Source organism: Arachis ipaensis, chromosome B5, assembly GCF_059453495.1.
Source record: "Arachis ipaensis isolate K30076 ecotype BB chromosome B5, ASM5945349v1, whole genome shotgun sequence".
Lineage (NCBI taxonomy): Eukaryota > Viridiplantae > Streptophyta > Magnoliopsida > Fabales > Fabaceae > Arachis > Arachis ipaensis.
Genome location: NC_142440.1, coordinates 88,779,013 through 88,801,570, shown reverse-complemented (window position 1 = coordinate 88,801,570; position 22,558 = coordinate 88,779,013). Strand labels below are relative to the sequence as shown.

Sequence of the window (22,558 nt, the reverse complement as noted above, 5' to 3'; positions counted from 1 at the left end):
GGGGGCTGGCCATCTCGGCCATGCCTGGACCTTCACTTATGTATTTTTAACGGTAGAGTTTCTACACTCCATAGATTAAGGTGTGGAGCTCTGCTGTTCCTCAAAGATTAATGCAAGTACTACTGTTTTCTATTCAATTCATCTTATTTCGCTTCTAAGATATCCATTCGCACCCAAGAACATGATGAAGGTGATGATTATGTGTGACGCTCATCACCATCTCCCCTATGAACGCGTGCCTGACAAACACTTCTGTTCTACATGAATTAAGCTAGAATGAATATCTCTTAGATCTTCTAACAGGAATCTTCGTGGCGTAAGCTAGAATGATGGCGGCATTCAAGAGAATCCGGAAGGTCTAAACCTTGTCTGTGGTATTCTGAGTAGGACTCAATGATTGAATGACTGTGACGAGCTTCAAACTCGCGAGTGCTGGGCGTTAGTGACAGACGCAAAAGGAGGGTGAATCCTATTCCAGCATGATCGAGAACCGACAGATGAATAGCCGTGCCGTGACAGGGTGCGTGAGCATATGATTCACTGAGAGGAGGGGATGTAGCCACTGACAACGGTGATGCCCTTGCATAAAGCCAGCCATGGAAAGGAGTAAGACTGATTGGATGAAGATAGCAGGAAAGCAGAGGTTCAGAGGAACGAAAAGCATCTCCATTCGCTTATCTGAAATTCCTACCAATGAATTACATAAGTATCTCTATCCCTATTTTATTATATAATATTCGAAAACAACATTATCACTTTATATCTGCCTGACTGAGATTTACAAGGTGACCATAGCTTGCTTCATACCAACAATCTCCGTGGGATTCGACCCTTACTCACGTAAGGTATTACTTGGACGACCCAGTGCACTTGCTGGTTAGTTGTATCGAAGTTGTGACAATTATGAATTAAGATCAGAGCACCAAGTTTTTGGCGCCGTTGCCGGGGATTGTTCGAGTTTGGACAACTGACAGTTCATCTTGTTGCTCAGATTAGGTAATTTTCTCTTTATTTTATTTTCAAAAATTTTTCAAAAACTTTTTCAAAAAAAAAATTTTTTCTTTGTTTTCGTTTTTCTTCAAATAAATTTTCGAAAAAAAAATGTTTTCAAAAATAAATTATTCTATGGCTTCAGAATTTTTAAGAATGAATTCTAGTGTTTCATGAAGCATGATTGAAGCCTGGCTGGCTGTAAAGCCATGTCTCAATCCTTATACTCAATCGAAGAGCTTCTTTGTCTTTCTTAGCCAATTGGCTATTGAATGCAAGGAATGTCAGGCGTGTCATGTCTGAGTTACATGCTAAAGCTTGGCTGGCTATTAAGCCATGCCTGACCCTTTGATTGGAGCTTTAGAGCATAAGATTCCTGGAATTCATATTAAAAAAAATTTTGAATCCTTATTTTTCTTTTTTCTAAATAATTTTCGAAAAATATAAGTTAAAAATCCAAAAAAATCATAAAATCATAAAAAATAAAAAATATTTCATGTTTCTTGTTTAAATCTTGAGTCACATTATAAGTTTGGTGTCACTTGCATATGCATCTTGCATATTTCGAAAATTCATGCATTCATAGTGTTCTTCATGATCTTCAAGTTGTTCTTGGTAAGTCTTCTTGTTTGATCTTCACGATTTTTTGTTTTGTGTCTTTTCATGTTTATCATATGCATTCTTGAATTCTTAGTGCGTAAGCATTAAAGAATTCTAAGTTTGGTGTCTTGCATGTTTTCTTTGCATTAAAAATTTTTCAAAAATATGTTTTTGATGTTCATCATGTTCTTCATAGTGTTCTTGGTGTTCATCTTGACATTCATAGCACTCATGCATGCATTCATTGTTTTGATCTAAAAATTTCATGCATTGCATCCTTTTAGTTTTTTTCTCTTGCATCATAAAAATTCAAAAAAAAAAAAATATCTTTCCCTTTTTCTCTCCTCAAATTCGAAAATTTGGATTGACTTTTTCAAAAATTTTTAAAATCAAATTGTTTCTTATGAGTCAAATCAAATTTTCAATTTGAAAATCTTATCTTTTTCAAAATCTTTTTCAAAAATCAAATCTTTTTCAAAATTCTTAGTTATTTTCGAAAATTCCAAAAATATTTTTCAAAAATCTTTTTCTTATTTTTGTATTAAATTTTCGAAAATAACATAAACAATTAATGTTTTGATTCAAAAATTTGAAGTTTGTTACTTGCTTGTTAAGAAAGATTCAAACTTTAAGTTCTAGAATCATATCTTGTGATTTCTTATGAATCAAGTCATTAATTGTGATTTTAAAAATCAAATCTTTTTCAAAACTAATTTTATCATATCTTTTCAAAAATATCTTCTTATCTTATCTTTTTCAAAAATATCTTTTCAAATTATCTTTTCTAACTTCCTAACTTCTTATCTTTTCAAAATTTGTTTCAACTAACTAACTAACTTTTTGTTTGTTTCTTAACTTTTTCAAAACCACCTAACTAACTCTCTCTCTCTAATTTTCGAAAATATCTTCCCCTTTTTCAAAAATTTCTTTTTAATTAACTAATTATTTTTATTTTTTATTTTTAATTTCAAAAATTTCGAAAAAAAAAAAAATACTAACAACTTTCAAAAACCAATTTTCAAAAATCACTAACTCATTTTCAAAAATAATTTTCGAAAATTCCCCCCCTCTCTCTCATCCTATTCTATTTATTCATTCATTAACTAACATTACTTCCTCACATCATCACCAAATTCGAATCCCCTACTCTATCTGTGTTCGAATTTCTTCTTCTTTTCTTCTACTAACAATAAGGATCCTCTTTACTGTGACATAGAGGATTCCTCTTCTTTTCTTTTGTTCTCCTCTTTCTTATGAGCAGGGACAGAGAAAAAGGCATTCTTGTTGAAGCTGATCCAGAACCTGAAAGGACTCTGAAGAGAAAATTAAGAGAAGCTAAATTACAACAATCCAGAGACAACTTGATTGAAAATTTCGAACAAGTAAAGGAGATGGCAGCCGAACCCAACAACAATGCAAGGAGAATGCTTGGTGACTTTACTGCACCTAATTCCAATTTACATGGAAGAAGCATCTCCATTCCTGCCATTGGAGCAAACAATTTTGAGCTTAAACCTCAATTAGTTTCTCTAATGCAGCAGAACTGCAAGTTTCATGGACTTCCATCTGAAGATCCTTTTCAGTTCTTAACTGAATTCTTGCAGATATGTGATACTGTTAAGACTAATGGAATAGATCCTGAAGTCTACAGGCTCATGCTTTTCCCTTTTGCTGTAAGAGACAGAGCTAGATTATGGTTGGATTCTCAACCTAAAGACAGCCTGAACTCTTGGGATAAGCTGGTCACGGCTTTCTTAGCCAAGTACTTTCCTCCTCAAAAGCTGAGCAAGCTTAGAGCTGATGTTCAAACCTTCAGACAGAAAGAAGGTGAATCTCTCTATGAAGCTTGGGAAAGATACAAACAGTTGACCAAAAAGTGTCCTTCTGACATGCTTTCAGAATGGACCATCCTGGATATATTCTATGATGGTTTATCTGAGCTATCAAAGATGTCACTGGACACTTCTGCAGGTGGATCCATTCACCTAAAGAAAACGCCTGCAGAAGCTCAAGAACTCATTGACATGGTTGCTAATAACCAGTTCATGTACACTTCTGAAAGGAATCCTATGAGTAATGGGACGCCTATGAAGAAGGGAGTTCTTGAAGTTGATACTCTGAATGCCATATTGGCTCAGAATAAAATATTGACTCAGCAAGTCAATATGATTTCTCAGAGTCTGCATGGAATGCAAGCTGCATCCAACAGTACTCAAGAGACATCTTCTGAAGAAGAAGCCTATGATCCTGAGAACCCTGCAATAGCAGAGGTAAATTATTTAGGTGAACCTTATGGAAACACCTATAACTCAACATGGAGAAATCATCCAAATTTCTCATGGAAGGATCAAAAGCCCCAACAAGGCTTTAATAATGGAGGAAGAAACAGGTTTAGCAATAGCAAGCCTTTTCCATCATCAACTCAGCAACAGACAGAGAACTCTGAACAAAATGCTTCTAATTTAGCAAATCTAGTCTCTAATCTATCTAAGGCCACTATAAGTTTCATGAATGAAACAAGGTCTTCCATTAGAAATCTGGAAGCACAAGTGGGCCAGCTGAGTAAAAGGATCACTGAAATCCCTCCTAGTACTCTCCCAAGCAATACAGAAGAGAACCCAAAAGGAGAGTGCAAGGCCATTGACATAAGTGCCCTGGCCGAACCTGTGAGGAGAGGAGAGGACGTGAATCCCAAGGAGGAAGACCTCCTGGAACGTCCAGTGACCAATAAGGAGCTTCCCTCTGAGGAACCAAAGGACTCTGAGGCTCATCTAGAGACCATAGAGATCCCATTGAACCTCCTTATGCCCTTCATGAGCTCTGATGAGTATTCCTCTTCTGAAGAGAATGAGGATGTCACTGAAGAGCAAACTGCCAAGTTTCTTGGTGCAATCATGAAGCTGAATGCCAAATTATTTGGCATTGATGCTTGGGAAGTTGAACCTCCCTTGTTCATCAATGAACTAAGTGATCTGGATCAACTGACATTGCCTCAGAAGAGACAGGATCCTGGAAAGTTCATAATCCCTTGTACCATAGGCACCATGATCTTTAAGGCTCTGTGTGACCTTGGTTCAGGGATAAACCTCATGCCCCTCTCTGTAATAGAGAAACTGGGAATCTATGGGGTGCAAGCTGCTAAAATCTCACTAGAGATGGCAGACAGCTCAAGAAAACAGGCTTATGGACAAGTAGAAGATGTATTAGTAAAGGTTGAGGGCCTTTACATACCTACTGATTTCATAGTCCTGGATACTGGAAAGGAAGAGGATGAATCCATCATCCTAGGAAGACCTTTCCTGGCCACAGCAAGAGCTGTGATTGATGTTGACAGAGGTGAAATAGTCCTTCAATGGAATGAGAACCCCCTTGTATTCAAAACTCAAGGATCTCCCTCTGCAACCATGGGGAGGAAGCAGAAAAAGCTTCTCTCCAAGCAGAGTCAACCAGAGCCCCCACAGTCAAACTCTAAGTTTGGTGTTGGGAGGCCACAACCAAACTCTAAGTTTGGTGTTGAACCCCCATATCCAAACTCTAAGTTTGGTGTTGGAGAGTCTCAACAAAGCTCTGCAAATCTGTGAGGCTCCATGAGGGCCCACTGTCAAGCTATTAACATTAAAGAAGCGCTTGTTGGGAGGCAACCCAATGTTTATCTAATTCTTATTTTTATTGTTTTTCATGTTTTCTTAGGTTCATGATCATGTGGAGTCACAAAATAAATATAAAAATTGAAAACGGAATCAAAAACAGCAGAAGAAAAATCACACCCTGGAGGAGCATCTGTCTGGCGTTCAAACGCCAGAACAGAGCATAGTTCTGGCGCTGAACGCCCAGAATGGGAGCATCCTGGCGCTGAACGCCCAGAACAAGCATGGTTCTGGCGTTCAACGCCAGAAATGGCAGCAAATGGGCGTTGAACGCCCAAAATGGGCACCAACCTGGCGCTGAACGCCCAGAGTTGTGTGCAAGGGCATTTTGCATGCCTAAATTGGTGCAGGGATGTAAATGCCTTGACACCTCAAGATCTGTGGACCTCACAGAATCACCTCAGGATCTGTGGACCCCACAGGATCCCCACCTACCTCATCATCTCTCTTCCCATTCATGATCATCCCTTCTACTTTCCAATTACCACTCACATCCATACACCCACTACCTTCAAAATTCAACATCTCTCTCCCACCCAATCCCACCCATATGGCCGAACACACACTCCCATCCATCTCCTCCATATCTTCTTCTTATTCTTCAGTCTTTCTTCTTTTGCTCGAGGGCGAGCAACATTCTAAGTTTGGTGTGGTAAAAAGCATAGCTTTTTTGTTTTTTTTTTTTCCATAACCATTGATGGCACCTAAGGCCAGAAAAGCCTCTAGAAAGAAGAAAAGGGAAGACAAAAGCTTCCATCAAGGGTCTATAGCTCAGTGGTAGAACATTTGACTGCAAATCAAGAGATCCCTGAGATACCTCAGGGGATACATCTTCTTCCACACAATTATTGGAAGCAACTAAGGGTGGAACATCAAGAGCACTCCATCATCCTTCATAAAATCAGAGAAGATCTAAAAGCAATGAAGGAGGAGCAGCAAAGACAAGGAAGAGACATAGAAGAGCTCAAGGACATCACCAAGGTGGACTCATTCCTTGTTCTTACTTTCTCTGTTTTTTCGTTTTCTATGTGCTTATCTGTGTTTGTGTCTTCATTACATGATCATTAGTAGTTAGTAACTTTGTCTTAAAGATATAAATGTCCTATGAATCCATCACCTCTCTTAAATAAAAACTGTTTTAATTTAAAAGAACAAGAAGTACATGAGTTTCAAATTTATCCTTGAACTTAGTTTAATTATATTGATGTGGTGACAATGCTTCTTGTTTTCTGAATGTATGCTTGAACAGTGCATATGTCTTTTGAAGTTGTTGTTTAAGAATGTTAAATATGTTGGCTCTTGAAAGAATGATGACTAGGAGACATGTTATTTGATAATCTGAAAAATCATAAAAATGATTCTTGAAGCAAGAAAAAGCAGCAAAGAACAAAGCTTGCAGAAAAAAAATAGGCGAAAAAAAAATATAGAAAGAAAAAGAAAAAGCAAGCAGAAAAAGCCAAAAGCTCTTAAAACCAAGAGGCAAGAGCAAAAAGCCAATAACCCTTAAAACCAAAAGGCAAGGGCAAATAAAAAGGATCCCAAGGCTTTGAGCATCAGTGGATAGGAGGGCCTAAAGGAATAAAATCCTGGTCTAAGCGGCTAAACCAAGTTGTCCCTAACCATGTGCTTGTGGCGTGAAGGTATCAAGTGAAAACTTGAGACTGAGCGGTTAAAGTCAAGGTCCAAAGCAAAAAAAAAAGAGTGTGCTTAAGAACCCTGGACACCTCTAATTGGGGACCTTAGCAAAGCTGAGTCACAATCTGAAAAGGTTCACCCAATTATGTGTCTGTGGCATTTATGTATCCGGTGGTAATACTGGAAAACAAAGTGCTTAGGGCCACGGCCAAGACTCATAAAATAGCTGTATTCAAGAATCATCATACTGAACTAGGAGAGTCAATAACACTATCTGAAATCTGAGTTCCTATAGATGCCAATCATTCTGAACCTCAATGGATAAAGTGAGATGCCAAAACTATTCAAGAGGCAAAAAGCTATAAGTCCCGCTCATATGATTGAAGCTCTGTTTCATTGATAGTTTGGAATTTATAGTATATTCTATTCTTTTTATCCTATTTTGATTTTTAGTTGCTTGGGGACAAGCAACAATTTAAGTTTGGTGTTGTGATGAGCGGATAATTTATACGCTTTTTGGCATTGTTTTTAGTATATTTTTAGTAGGATCTACTTACTTTTAGGGATGTTTTTAATAGATTTTGTGTTAAATTCACATTTCTGGACTTTACTATGAGTTTGTGTGTTTTTCTGTGATTTCAGGTATTTTCTGGTTGAAATTGAGGGACTTGAGCAGAAATCAGATTCAGAGGTTGAAAAAGGACTGCTGATGTTGTTGGATTCTGACCTCCCTGCACTCAAAGTGGATTTTCTGGAGCTACAGAACTTGAAATGGCGCGCTTCCAATTGCGTTGGAAAGTAGACATCCAGGGCTTTCCAGAAATATATAATATTCCATACTTTGGCCAAGAATTGACGACGTAAACTGGCGTTCAACGCCAGCTTTCAACCCAAATCTGGCGTCCAGCGCCAGAAAAGGATCCAAAACCAGAGTTGAACGCCCAAACTGGCACAGAAACTGGCGTTCAACTCCACAATTGGCCTCTGCACGTGCAACACTCAAGCCCAAGCCCAAGCACACACCAAGTGGGCCCCGGAAGTGGATTTATGCATCAATTACTTACTCATGTAAACCCTAGTGACTAGTTTATTATAAATAGGACCTTTTACTACTGTATTAGGCATCTTTGGATTACCTTATGATCCTCTGATCACGTTTTAGGGGGCTGGCCATCTCGGGCATGCCTGGACCTTCACTTATGTATTTTTAACGGTAGAGTTTCTACACTCCATAGATTAAGGTGTGGAGCTCTGCTGTTCCTCAAAGATTAATGCAAGTACTACTGTTTTCTATTCAATTCATCTTATTTCGCTTCTAAGATATCCATTCGCACCCAAGAACGTGATGAAGGTGATGATTATGTGTGACGCTCATCACCATCTCCCCTATGAACGCGTGCCTGACAAACACTTCTGTTCTACATGAATTAAGCTAGAATGAATATCTCTTAGATCTTCTAACAGGAATCTTCGTGGCGTAAGCTAGAATGATGGCGGCATTCAAGAGAATCCGGAAGGTCTAAACCTTGTCTGTGGTATTCTGAGTAGGACTCAATGATTGAATGACTGTGACGAGCTTCAAACTCGCGAGTGCTGGGCGTTAGTGACAGACGCAAAAGGAGGGTGAATCCTATTCCAGCATGATCGAGAACCGACAGATGAATAGCCGTGCCGTGACAGGGTGCGTGAGCATATGATTCACTGAGAGGAGGGGATGTAGCCACTGACAACGGTGATGCCCTTGCATAAAGCCAGCCATGGAAAGGAGTAAGACTGATTGGATGAAGATAGCAGGAAAGCAGAGGTTCAGAGGAACGAAAAGCATCTCCATTCGCTTATCTGAAATTCCTACCAATGAATTACATAAGTATCTCTATCCCTATTTTATTATATAATATTCGAAAACAACATTATCACTTTATATCTGCCTGACTGAGATTTACAAGGTGACCATAGCTTGCTTCATACCAACAATCTCCGTGGGATTCGACCCTTACTCACGTAAGGTATTACTTGGACGACCCAGTGCACTTGCTGGTTAGTTGTATCGAAGTTGTGACAATTATGAATTAAGATCAGAGCACCAGGCATGCGTTCTCTTCCATGTATGGCAAGTTGAACGCCAACCTCACATTCTCCGGACTAAAATCTAAGTATTTCCCCCGAACCATTGTAACATAGTTCTTTAGATCCGGGTTCTTACTTTGATCATGGTTCTTGGTGATCCATGCATTGGCATAGAACACTTGAACCATTAGGATGCCGACTTGTTGGATGGGATTTGTTAGAACTTCCCAACCTCTTCTTTGAATTTCATGTCAGATCTCCGGATACTCATTTCTTTTGAGTAAAAAAGGGACCTCAGGGATCACCTTCTTCTTGGCCACAACATCATAGAAGTGGTCTTGATGGGCTTTGGAGATGAACCTTTCCATCTCCCATGACTCGGATGTGGAAGCTTTTATCTTCCCTTTCCCTCTCATAGAGGATTCTCCGGTCTTAGATGCCATCAATGGTAATGGAAAAACAAAAAAGCTATGCTTTTACCACACCAAACTTAGAATATTGCTCGCCCTCGAGCAATAAACAAAAGAATAGAAGAAGAAGAAGAAGAAATATGGAGAGGGAGAGGGAGATGAGGTTTCGGCCAAGAGGAGTGTAGAGGGGTGTGTTGTGTGAATTTGATGAAGAATGGAGGGCTTTATATAGGGAAGGGAGGGGGGGTTAAGGTTCGGCCATATGGGTGGGTTTGGGTGGGAAATTGGTTTTGAATTTTGAAGGTAGGTGGAGTTTATGAGGTAGGTTTATGGGAAAGAGTGGATGGATGTGAGTGGTGAAGAGGTGATGGGGAAGAGAGTTTGAGGTGATTGGTGAAGGGTTTTTGGGGAAGAGTGTTTATGGGGTTGTGTGAAAGAGAGTGGTGAGAAGAGGTGAGTGGAGGTAGGTGGGGATCCTGTGGGGTCCACAGATCCTGAGTGGATCCTGTGGGGTCCACAGATCCTGAGGTGTTCAAGGAATTACATCCCTGCACCCATTAGGCATGTAAAAATGCCTTTGTACCCAACTCTGGGCGTTCAACGCCAGGTTGGTGGCCATTTTGGGCGTTCAACGCCCATCTGTGTGCCATTTTTGGCGTTGAACGCCAGAACCATGCCTGTTCTGGCGTTCAGCGCCCAGAAGCTGCCCATTTTGGGCGTTCCGCGCCAGAACCATGCTCTGTTCTGGCGCTGAACGCCAGACAGATGCTCCTCCAGGGTGTGATTTTTCTTCTGCTGTTTTTTATTACGTTTTCAATTTTTCTATTTATTTTGTGACTCCACATGATCATGAACCTAAGAAAACATGAAAAACAATAAAAATAAGAATTAGATAAACATTGGGTTGCCTCCCAACAAGCGCTTCTTTAATGTCAATAGCTTGACATTGGGCTCTCATGGAGCCTCACAGATGTGCAGAGCATTGTTGAAACTCTCCAACACCAAACTTAGAGTTTGGATATGGGAGTTCAACACCAAACTTAGAGTTTGGTTGTGGCCTCCCAACACCAAACTTAGAGTTTGACTGTGGGGGCTCTGGTTGACTCTGCTTTGAGAGAAGCTTTTCAAGCTTCCTCTCCATGGTTGCAGAGGGAGATCCTTGAGTTTTGAATACAAGGGAGTTCTCATTCCATTGAATGACTATTTCACCTCTGTCAACATCAATCACAGCTCTTGCTGTGGCCAGGAAAGGTCTTCCTAGGATGATGGATTCATCCTCTTCCTTTCCAGTATCCAGGACTATGAAATCAGCAGGGATGTAAAGGCCCTCAACCTTTACTAAAATGTCCTCTACTTGTCCATAAGCCTGTCTTCTTGAGCTGTCTGCCATCTCTAGTGAGATTTTAGCAGCTTGCACCCCATAGATTCCCAGTTTCTCTATTACAGAGAGAGGCATGAGGTTTATTCCTGAACCAAGATCACACAGAGCCTTAAAGATCATGGTGCCTATGGTACAGGGTATTATGAACTTTCCAGGATCCTGTCTCTTCTGAGGCAATGTCAGTTGATCCAGATCACTTAGTTCATTGATGAACAAGGGAGGTTCAACTTCCCAAGCATCAATGCCAAACAATTTGGCATTCAGCTTCATGATTGCACCAAGAAACTTGGCAGTTTGCTCTTCAGTGACATCCTCATTCTCTTCAGAAGAGGAATACTCATCAGAGCTCATGAAGGGCATAAGGAGGTTCAATGGAATCTCTATGGTCTCTAGATGAGCCTCAGAGTCCTTTGGTTCCCCAAAGGGAAGCTCCTTATTGATCACTGGACGTCCCAGGAGGTCCTCCTCCTTGGGATTCACGTCCTCTCCTCTCCTCTCAGGTTCGGCCATGGCGCTTATGTCAATGGCCTTGCACTCTCCTTTTGGGTTCTCTTCTGTATTGCTTGGGAGAGTACTAGGAGGGATTTCAGTGATCCTTTTACTCAGCTGGCCCACTTGTGCTTCCAGATTTCTAATGGAAGACCTTGTTTCATTCATGAAACTTACAGTGGCCTTAGATAGATCAGAGACTAGATTTGCTAAATTAGAAGCATTTTGTTCAGAGTTCTCTGTCTGTTGCTGAGTTGATGATGGAAAAGGCTTGCTATTGCTAAACCTGTTTCTTCCACCATTATTAAAGCCTTGTTGAGGCTTTTGATCCTTCCATGAGAAATTTGGATGATTTCTCCATGTTGAGTTATAGGTGTTTCCATAAGGTTCACCTAAGTAATTTACCTCTGCTATTGCAGGGTTCTCAGGATCATAGGCTTCTTCTTCAGAAGATGCCTCTTGAGTACTGTTGTATGCAGCTTGCATTCCATGCAGACTCTGAGAAATCATATTGACTTGCTGAGTCAATATTTTATTCTGAGCCAATATGGCATTCAGAGTATCAACCTCAAGAACTCCGTTCTTCATAGGCGTCCCATTGCTCACAGGATTCCTTTCAGAAGTGTACATGAACTGGTTATTAGCAACCATGTCAATGAGTTCTTGAGCTTCTGCATGCGTTTTCTTTAGGTGAATGGATCCACCTGCAGAAGTATCCAATGACATCTTAGATAACTCAGACAGACCATCATAGAATATATCCAGGATGGTCCATTCTGAAAGCATGTCAGAAGGACACTTTTTGGTCAACTGTTTGTATCTTTCCCAAGCTTCATAGAGAGATTCACCTTCTTTCTGCCTGAAGGTTTGAACATCAGCTCTAAGCTTGCTCAGCTTTTGAGGAGGAAAGTACTTGGCTAAGAAAGCCGTGACCAGCTTATCCCAAGAGTTCAGGCTGTCTTTAGGTTGAGAATCCAACCATAATCTAGCTCTGTCTCTTACAGCAAAAGGGAAAAGCATGAGCCTGTAGACTTCAGGATCTATTCCATTAGTCTTAACAGTATCACATATCTGCAAGAATTCAGTTAAGAACTGAAAAGGATCTTTAGACGGAAGTCCATGAAACTTGCAGTTCTGCTGCATCAGAGAAACTAATTGAGGTTTCAGCTCAAAGTTGTTTGCTCCAATGGCAGGAATGGAGATGCTTCTTCCATGTAAATTGGAATTAGGTGCAGTAAAGTCACCAAGAATCTTCCTTACATTATTATTATTTTCGGCTGCCATCTCCTCTGCCTGTTCGAAAATTTCTGAAAGGTTATCTCTGGATTGTTGTATTTTAGCTTCTCTTAATTTTCTCTTCAGAGTCCTTTCAGGTTCTGGATCTGCTTCCACAAGAATGTTCTTATCCTTGCTCCTGCTCATATGACAAAGAAGAAGGCACAGAAAAATAATAATAATAATAGAGATCCTTTATACCATAGTACAGGGATCCCTGTGTGAGTGGAAGAAGAGGGGGAGACAAAGAATGTAATATAATGGAAGAAATACAACTGTAAGGATGGAAGAGAGGTGAAATGAGATGTTAGGATATGAATGAATAAATAGAATGAGATGGGGGAGGGATAATTTTCGAAAATTATTTTGAAAAAGAGTTAGTGATTTTCGAAAATGGTTTTTGAAAAATGTTGGTAATTTTCGAAAATTTTTGAAATCAAAAATAGAAAATAAAAATAATTAGTTAATTAAAAAGAAATTTTTGAAAAAGAGGGAAATATTTTCGAAAATTAGAGAGAGAGAGTTAGTTAGGTAGTTTTGAAAAAGTTAAGAAACAAACAAAAAGTTAGTTAGTTAGTTGAAACAAATTTTGAAAAGATAAGAAGATAGGAAGTTAGAGAAGATATTTTGAAACCAACTTTTTGAAAAAGATAAGATAAGAAGATATTTTTGAAAAGATATGATAGAGATTAGTTTTTGAAAAAGATTTGATTTTTAAAATCACAATTAATGACTTGATTCATAAGAAATCACAAGATATGATTCTAGAACTTAAAGTTTGAATCTTTCTTAACAAGTAAGTAACAAACTTCAAATTTTTGAATCAAAACATTAATTGTTTATGTTATTTTCGAAAATTTGGTATAAAAATAAGAAAAAGATTTTTGAAAAATATTTTTGGAATTTTCGAAAATAACTAAGAATTTTGAAAAAGATTTGATTTTTGAAAAAGATTTTGAAAAAGATAAGATTTTCAAATTGAAAATTTGATTTGACTTATAAGAAACAACTTGATTTTAAAAATTTTTGAAAAAGTCAACCCAAATTTTCGAATTTCATGAGAGAAAAAGGGAAAGATATTTTTTTGATTTTTTTGAATTTTTATAATGAGAGAGAAAAAACACAAACAAAATGCAATGCATGAAATTTTTAGATCAAAACATGTGATGCATGCAAGAATGCTATGAATGTCAAGATGAACACCAAGAACACTTTGAATGTCATGATGAACATCAAGAACATATTTTTGAAAAATTTTTAATGCAAAGAAAACATGCAAGACACCAAACTTAGAATTCTTTAATGCTTAGACACTAAGAATTCAAAAATGCATATGATAAACATGAAAAGACACAAAACAAAAAATCATCAAGATCAAACAAGAAGACTTACCAAGAACAACTTGAAGATCATGAAGAACACTATGAATGCATGAATTTTCGAAAAAATGCAAGATGCATATGCAAGTGACACCAAACTTATAACATGACTCAAGACTCAAACAAGAAACAGAAAAATATTTTTGATTTTTATGATTTTCTAATTTTTTGGATTTTTTTTTTCGAAAATTATATGAAAAAGGAAAAATAAGGATTCCAAAATTTTTAATATGAATTCCAGGAATCTTGCATTCTTAGTCTAAAGCTTCAGTCCAGGAATTAGACATGGCTCACTAGCCAGCCAAGCTTTCAATGAAAGCTCCGGTCCAAAACACTAGACATGGCCAATGGCCAGCGAAGCTTCAGCAGGTGATTGAGGATCAGCAGCAGGTTGATTAGCAACAACTAGCTTGCTCTTGATAACAAATTGCAAGCCTCAGTCCAAATAAATTTAGACATGGCTTTACAGCCAGCCAGGCTTTACATGCTTCATGAAACACTAGAATTCATTCTTAAAAATTTTGAATAAAATTTTGAAAACATTTTTATTTTTTTTCGAAAACAGATGAGAGATTTTTGAAAATATTTTTGAAAGATTTTTTTTTTTTTTTGAAAACAAAACGAAAAGAAAATTACCTAATCTGAGTAACAAGATGAGCCGTCAGTTGTCCAAACTCGAACAATCCCCGGCAACGGCGCCAAAAACTTGGTGCACGAAATTGTGATGTCCAGGCTCGAACAATCCCTGGTAATGGCTCCAAAGCTTGGTGCTTTGATCTTAATTCATAATTGTCACAACTTCGATACAACTAACCAGCAAGTGCACTGGGTCGTCCAAGTAATACCTTACGTGAGTAAGGGTCGAATCCCACGGAGATTGTTGGTATGAAGCAAGCTATGGTCACCTTGTAAATCTCAGTCAGGCGGATTTAAACATGATACTTGATTAGATTAACATAAACAATAAAAGGGATAGAGATACTTATGTAGATTCATTGGCAGGAATTTCAGATAAGCGAATGGAGATGCTTTTCGTTCCTCTGAACCTCTGCTTTCCTGCTATCTTCATTCAATCAGTCTTACTCCTTTCCATGGCTGGCTTTATGTGATACATCACCACTGTCAATGGCTACTTTCGGTCATCTCTCGGGAAAATGATCCAATGCCCTGTCACGGCACGGCTAATCGTCTGGAGGCATCACCCTTGTCAATGGCTTCATCTTATCCTCTCAGTGAATAATATGCTCACGCACCCTGTCACGGCACGGCTATTCATCTGTCGGTTCTCGATCATGCTGGAATAGGATTTACTATCCTTTTGCGTCTGTCACTAACGCCCTGCAATCGCGAGTTCGGAGCTCGTCACAGTCATTCAATCATTGAATCCTACTCGGAATACCACAGACAAGGTTTAGACCTTCCGGATTCTCTTGAATGCCGCCATCATTCTAGCTTACGCCACGAAGATTCTGGTTAGGAGATCTAAGAGATACTCATTCTAGCTTATTTCATGTAGAACAGAAGTGTTTGTCAGGCACGCGTTCATGAGGGAGAAGGATGATGAGCGTCACACATAATCATCACCTTCATCATGTTCTTGGGTGCGAATGGATATCTTAGAAGAGAAATAAGAAGAATTGAATAGAAAACAGTAGTACTTTGCATTAATCTTTGAGGAACAGCAGAGCTCCATACCTTAATCTATGGAGTGTAGAAACTCTACCGTTGAAAATACATAAGTGAAGGTCCAGGCATGGCCGAGATGGCCAGCCCCCAAAACGTGATCAAAGGATCATAAGGTAATCCAAAGATGGTCAAAAAAAGACGTCTCATACAATAGTAAGAGGTCCTATTTATAATAAACTAGTCACTAGGGTTTACATGAGTAAGTAATTGATGCATAAATCCACTTCCGGGGCCCACTTGGTGTGTGGTTGGGCTGAGCTTGAGTGTAGCACGTGCAGAGGCCATTTGTGGAGTTGAACGCCAGTTTCTGTGCCAGTTTGGGCGTTCAACTCTGGTTTTGGATCCTTTTCTGGCGCTGGACGCCAGATTTGGGCAGAAGGCTGGCGTTGAACGCCAGTTTACATCGTCTATTCTTGGCAAAAGTATGGACTATTATATATTGCTGGAAAGCCCTGGATGTCTACTTTCCAACGCAATTGGAAGCGCGCCATTTCGAGTTCTGTAGCTCCAGAAAATCCACTTTGAGTGCAGGGAGGTCAGAATCCAACAGCATCAGCAGTCCTTCTTCAACCTCTGAATCTGATTTTTGCTCAAGTCCCTCAATTTCAGCCAGAAAATACCTGAAATCACAGAAAAACACACAAACTCATAGTAAAGTCCAGAAATGTGAATTTAACATAAAAACTTATGAAAACATCCCTAAAAGTAACTAGATCCTACTAAAAACATACTAAAAACAATGCCAAAAAGCGTATAAATTATCCGCTCATCAATGGTCAATCTCCACATGCTCCAGTGAGAGTATCTTGTTGATGGTGTAGTAATCATCAGTTTGTGGATTTGTTGCCAACTGCTGGTATATCAATCTCACTCTGTCCCCTTTTGAGAATCCTTCAGTTAGTATCTTTTTGTTCTTCTACCCTTTTGGACCTCTTTTCTTACTCCTCTTTCCTTTCTTCACTTGTCCCTTTTCTTTTGTAGCATGTTTTATGTCAGGGACTTCCTTCTCAATAATCATTTTTTCAGCCCCTTCCTGTCTTTTCTCTTCAACCTTTACATGTTCCTTCCCCTCTTTTTCTTCTCTACTCTTCATCTCTTGCTTTGCATTGAGTTGATGAACTCTTCATTGGGTTTATCCTTCCACTATAAGTATTCTTCTTCAATTATCATGTAGCTTTTCTCCTTAACAGTATGATGTGCTTCTTGGAAGACATTCAAAGTGATTTTCTCATCATTTACCCTCAGAGTTAATTCTCCTTGTTCCACATCAACAATGGCCCTTGTTGTTGCCAGGAACGGTCTTCCTAATATCAGAGAGTCATTTTCCTCTTCTCCTAAATCCATAATTATAAAATCTGTAGGAAAGATGAATTTTCCCACTCTAACCAAGAGATTCTCAATCACTCATTTGGGAAATACCAATGATTTGTCCACGAGCTCTAGTGACATCTGTGTGGGCTTTACCTCCTCTATGCATAGCTCTTTCATCATAGAATAAGGTAGTAGATTGATGCTGGCTCCTAAGTCACACAATGCCCTTTTTATAGTCATACTACCAATGGTGCAAGGTAAAAAGAAGCACTGCACTGCATTCTTGTGTCAGAAGCACTGCCCTTTTAGGGTCTTGGAGTTTTGGAGGGAGCCCTTTTTAGATTACTGCACTGCATTCTTGTGTTAGAAGCACTGTTACCTTCTCCTGCCTGCTTGTCTTTTTGTTAATGAGCTCCTTCAAGAACTTTGCATATAGAGGCATCTGCTCTAATGCTTCAGCAAGTGGGATTTTAATCTCCAGCTTCTTAAAGACCTCAAGGAACTTGGAGAATTGTTGATCCTTTAGTTCTTTTTGTAGTCTTTAAAGATATGGCAGAGGAGATGTGTAAGCCTTCACAACCTTCTTCTATTCTAGTGATGATTTCTCCATGACTTGTTTCCCTTTTCTTGAGTCTTGTGGTTGCTCATCTTTCTCTTTAGACTTCTCTTGTTCTTGCTTGTTAAGTACAGCTTCTTCCTTGTTGCTGGCCTCATCTTTCTCAGCTGGCCTCTTGTCATGCTCCATAGGCTTCTTGTTGACTTCTTTATCATTCACCAAGGTTCTTCCACTCCTTAATTGAATAGCTTTGCATTCTTCTTTGGGATTCAGAATGGTATCACTTGGGAGTGAACTTGTTGGTCTCTCAATCACTGCTTGCTTGGACAGTTGCCCAATCTGTCTTTCTAAGTTTCTCATTGAGGCTTCATGATTTTTGCTGGTCATCTCCTGATGCTTCATCATTTTTTCCAACAGTATCTCTAGGTTTGAGATTCTTTGAGCATCTTATGGTATTTGTGGCTGGTTGTGGGATGTTGAAGGTGGATGATAGTTGTTTTGATTAGTTGCTAGGTTATTGGGTGGATAATAGCTTGAATTGGGGTAGTTGTTTTGGGGTTTTCTATATGGGTTGTGGTTAGTGTTTTGCTGGTTGTGGTTTGTGTTTCTTGAGTTATTCTGGTTTGAATTCTTCTGCCAAGGTTGCTGGCTGTGGTTGTCTCCCCACCTTAGATTTGAATGATTCTTCCAAGAGGGGTTGTATGTGTCTCCATGGAATTTATTCTGGCTAGATCCTTGGTTGTGCATGTAGTTCACTTGTTCCTACTGCTGATCTTCACAACTTTCCTCATTTTGTCCCCACCTAGTTGGTGGTTGGCTTGTGACATTCACTGATGCAACTTGTAAACTATCAATCCTCTTAGCCATTTGCTCAAATTGTTGCTGGATTTGCTGATGCATCACCTTGTTTTGAGCTAGAATAGTGTCCACACCTTCCAACTCCAGTACACCCTTTCTCTGGGCTGGTTGGCGTTGTCTTTGATGAGCAAAGAAGTATTGATTATTTGCCACCATATCTATGAGGTTCTGGGCTTCCTCTGCTATCTTCATTAGCTACAATGGGCCTCCTGCTGAATGATCTAGTGCTTCCTGAGCTTTCAGAGTCAATCCTTCATAGAAATTCTGAAGTATCTCCCATTCATTGAACATTTCAGGGGGACATTTTCTAATCAAGGCCTTGTATCTCTCCCATGCCTCATAGAGGGATTCTCCATCCATCTGTGTGAAAGTTTGCCCCTATGTCTTCAATCTAATAATCCTTTGAGGTGGGTAGAACTTGGCTAGGAATTTGCTCACTAGATCCTCCCAGCTAGTGATGCTTTGTTGTGGAAAAGCTTCAAGCCACTAAGCAACCTTGTCCCTCAATGAAAATGGGAACAGCAACAATTTGTATATGTCTGGATGCACACCATTGGATTTCACTGTGTCACAAATCCTCAAAAAATTTGATAAGTGCTGGTTTGGATCTTCTAGTGGACTTCCTCTATATGAGCAATTGTTCTATACCAAAGTGATGAGTTGGGGCTTCAATTCAAAGTTGTTTGCATTGACATTTGGGATAAGGATGCTACTCCCGCAATGCCTTGGATTAGCAAACATATATGAAGCCAAAACTCTCCTCTGGGGCTGACCATTATTGTTGGCCACTCCTACTATTGGATTTGTTGAATTTTCCTCTATTTCCTGGTTCTCTTCCTCTGATTCCTCTTCTCCAACAATTCCCTTCCCTCTTGCTTCTCTTCTTAGTCTTCTAAGAGTTCTCTCGTCTTGGTCACAAAAGGTAGGGATCTCTCTCCTTGCCTCTGACATACAACAGCAAGAAAAACAAACACAGAACCAGAAAACAAAAATAATTCACTCTACTGATAGAGTGAAGTTAGTGTTAGCTTAAGCAAAAACTCAAATAGTTAATATGCTTAGTAAAAATAATAAAAAAAAAGAAAAAGTGCTTAATCTAGACCACCACCTTACTTAATCATTGTCAATCTAGATCAATCCCCGGCAATGGTGCTAAAAACTTGATGGGTGGAAATCAGATTCCACACCAAAACTCACCGGCAAGTGTACCGGGTCGCATCAAGTAGTAAAACTCACTTAGAGTGAGGTCGATCCCACAGCGATTGATGGATTGAGCAATTTTAGTTAGGTGATGAATTTAGTTAAGAAAATAGTTGATAATTTGAGTGAATTGTGATTAACAGAAGCTAAATTACAAGTAAATAAAAGGGAGAGGGGAAATTGACAGAAAAGTAAAGTGCCGAAGAGTAAATTGCATGAAACGTAAAGTGCAAGAAAGTAAGAGAGCTGAAACTTAAAGTGCAAGAAATATAAATGACTGAAACTAAATTGCTGAGAAACTTAAATTGCTTGAAGATTAAAAGGGATTTGGGTTTAGAATTGCTGGGATTTAGAATTCAACAGAAAAATGTAAAGTGCAATCAATCAGAGAAGTAGAGATGAAGTGAAGTTGCAGAAGATCTAAACAGAAATGAAAAATTGCTTGAAGAAGCAAAACAGAAAGGAAACTTAGCTCAATTATGAAATCTAAAAGAAAAATTGAAGATCTAAGAGGAGAAATGAGATTAGAACACAGATCTAGATCTCAATTACACCTTTGATCAAATAGAAAATATATTCCAGAAGAAAATGAAATTGAAAAACAGCAGAGAAGATTAAAACCCAATTCTTAGATCAATTGAGAGGAATAGTGGAAGATGATTCTCAAAATTTGAATCAATGGAGCTCTTCAATCTCAATTCAAGATCCCAAAACAGAAAAGCAAATGTTGCAGAAGAAGAAAAATGAAAACAGTGAATGAAATTAGATCCAATTCCTTAATTCTCAGAATTATGCTGAAGAAGAACACAGATGAATCTCAGATCAAAAATTGAAATAGAATTTCTTCAATCTCAATCCAAAATTCAAAACAGAAAAATAAAAGTTGCCACAGCAAGAACAATCAGTAAAAAAACTCAGATCTCAATCCCAATTCCCAAAATCAAAATGAAAGCTAAAGTGAAAACTAAAATTGAGCTAAAAGGTAAAATATAAAAGTGAGCAAAAAGGTTTAAAGGTGCTTTACAAATCAAATTAACTCCTATTTATACACTTTCTATTTTTGATTTTCAGAATTTGGAGTGGGCTTTTCAACTTGTGAAGAAGTGGATCCAAATTGGCTTTTGATTGAAATGGACTCAGGAACCACCTCCAGTGGAGCGCTCGGTTAAGTCAAATAACGTAGCGCTCCCTTGCCTTGTTCCTGGGCTCGTGCCAAGCTTCATTCATAGTGCTAAGTTAACTAATGCAACGTAATGCCCCTTTATGCTTGATTTGGTCTCCAATTCGAGCCCTGGCCATTTTATTTTGGCCAATTTCCTTGCACTAATAGCGCTCAGTGAGGTGCACATAACGTAGCGCTTCTTGCCTTGGAATGAGGCTCCCTCTTCGAACCTTGGTGAAGCCACCTTGGCCAATTTCCTTGCCAAGCCTTGTAGCGCTTCTCTTGGTCCCCATTTCGAACATTACTGCTCCCTTTGGTGTGTGTCGCGCCTTGATTTCTTTTTGGTTGGGCCACTAAAACATTAACAAAGTTAACGTAGCACCCTTGCTTTCTTTGGTTCCTTGTAGCGCTCAATTGGGTAAACCAACGTAGCACCCTTGCCTTTCTTTTGGGTGTTTCTTGGTGCTTAATTGCTAGCGTTCAAAGAGTGAATGCTCCGCTCAATTAGTGAGAGCTATGCTTGGCCTTGTTCCTTGATTGAGTTGAGCGCTACGCTTTTATGGCCATGGGTCATGCTTTTCAATGCGTGGCCTATGGTCTAAAGCGTGCTCTAGGGTTCCTTTGTCCTTTTTTTTCATCATTTTTTCACCTACAAGTAAACAAAACAACCAATCAAAGCATCACCAAATTCACAAGATTTCTAAATCATTGAGAAACCAACTAATTCTAGCTTAAATCTCATGATTTTGTGGCAAATAATTGATGGTTGATTGAATTGACATAAGCATGCAATTCCACTCCAAATCACTTACTTATAATGCAAGAAAGTGCATAAAACCTAATGAAACAAGTGACAAATGCTTGAAAAGCTAGCATAAGATGACTTGTCATCAACTCTATGCTCTTGACTTGGATCTTCTTCTTCACACACTTGCTCTCCTCTACGTGCATTGAGCCTATTTTGCTTTATGTTTCCATTCTCTTGCTCATTACTCATGACTTGCTTCCTTATTGCATATTGCAAGATTATTGATATTTCTTCCATTGCATGCTCTATTGTGTTGGAGTTAGATTAGGCGCATAATTGCCTTGTGCTCACTAGCTACCTTGCATATGCTATCTTGTGTGCTTGTTGATGCTTGAGTTATCCTTCTCATGCCTTATTGCATGCTTTACTCACTCTTGCATCCCATGCTAAGTGTTATGCCCCCATGCTTTTATTATTATCTTGATCTCATGTTACAACTGCCATTCCTCAAGACACATTATTCCTTTTGGGCATTACCTTTTTCACATGCATGTTATTTTCAAAGTGTTGATTATTTGGATTTTCATGTTTTCCCTCTCCCTTCTTTTTTCAGGATGGCCCCCCGAAAAGGTAAGGAGAAGGCATCAAAGAAACCGGACACGAAAAGGGCACACCAAAAATCAATCTCCAAGGCGCACCCTACACTAGGAGCAAAGCCCCTTTCCAAGAAGGAGAAGACAATTGTTTATATTGATGAACGAGAGAAGGGCAATCCGGCAAAGAACCCCACAAGGTTCCCCAACCACTTTTGATAGCTAATGTTCCCTACCATGGTTGAGAGAAACTATCATTCTGAGCATCTACACACTCCGCCGGACCACATTGCTCCGTATGTGCTACCTCGGATTAAGCAGCGAGGATGGGGGTTTCTATTGCAAAGACCACAAGAGACCAACCTCTCGTGGGTGGTGGAATTTTACTCCAATTTCCACTCCCTGTCTCTTCAGTTGGTTTACGTGCGCCGAAAGCAAGTCTAAATTTTAGAGGAGGCTATTCAGCGAGTGCTCAATGTTTCATCAGTACCGGAGGATATGGATGGTTACCAAGAGGTCCTATGGTAGCGAAATGAGTATCAGTTAGAGTTGGACTCGATTCTTCCGGTCA

At 39.1% G+C, this 22,558-nt stretch overlaps 1 non-coding gene across 1 annotated transcript; it reads right to left on the bottom strand.

Annotated features, from left to right (window-relative positions):
- Positions 1 to 3,377: 3,377 nt before the first annotated feature.
- Positions 3,378 to 3,485, bottom strand: LOC148564893 (small nucleolar RNA R71). Its single transcript, XR_015885089.1, has one exon. It is a non-coding gene; the product is annotated as a small nucleolar RNA R71 (small nucleolar RNA).
- Between the last annotated feature and the right edge of the window lie 19,073 nt (positions 3,486 to 22,558).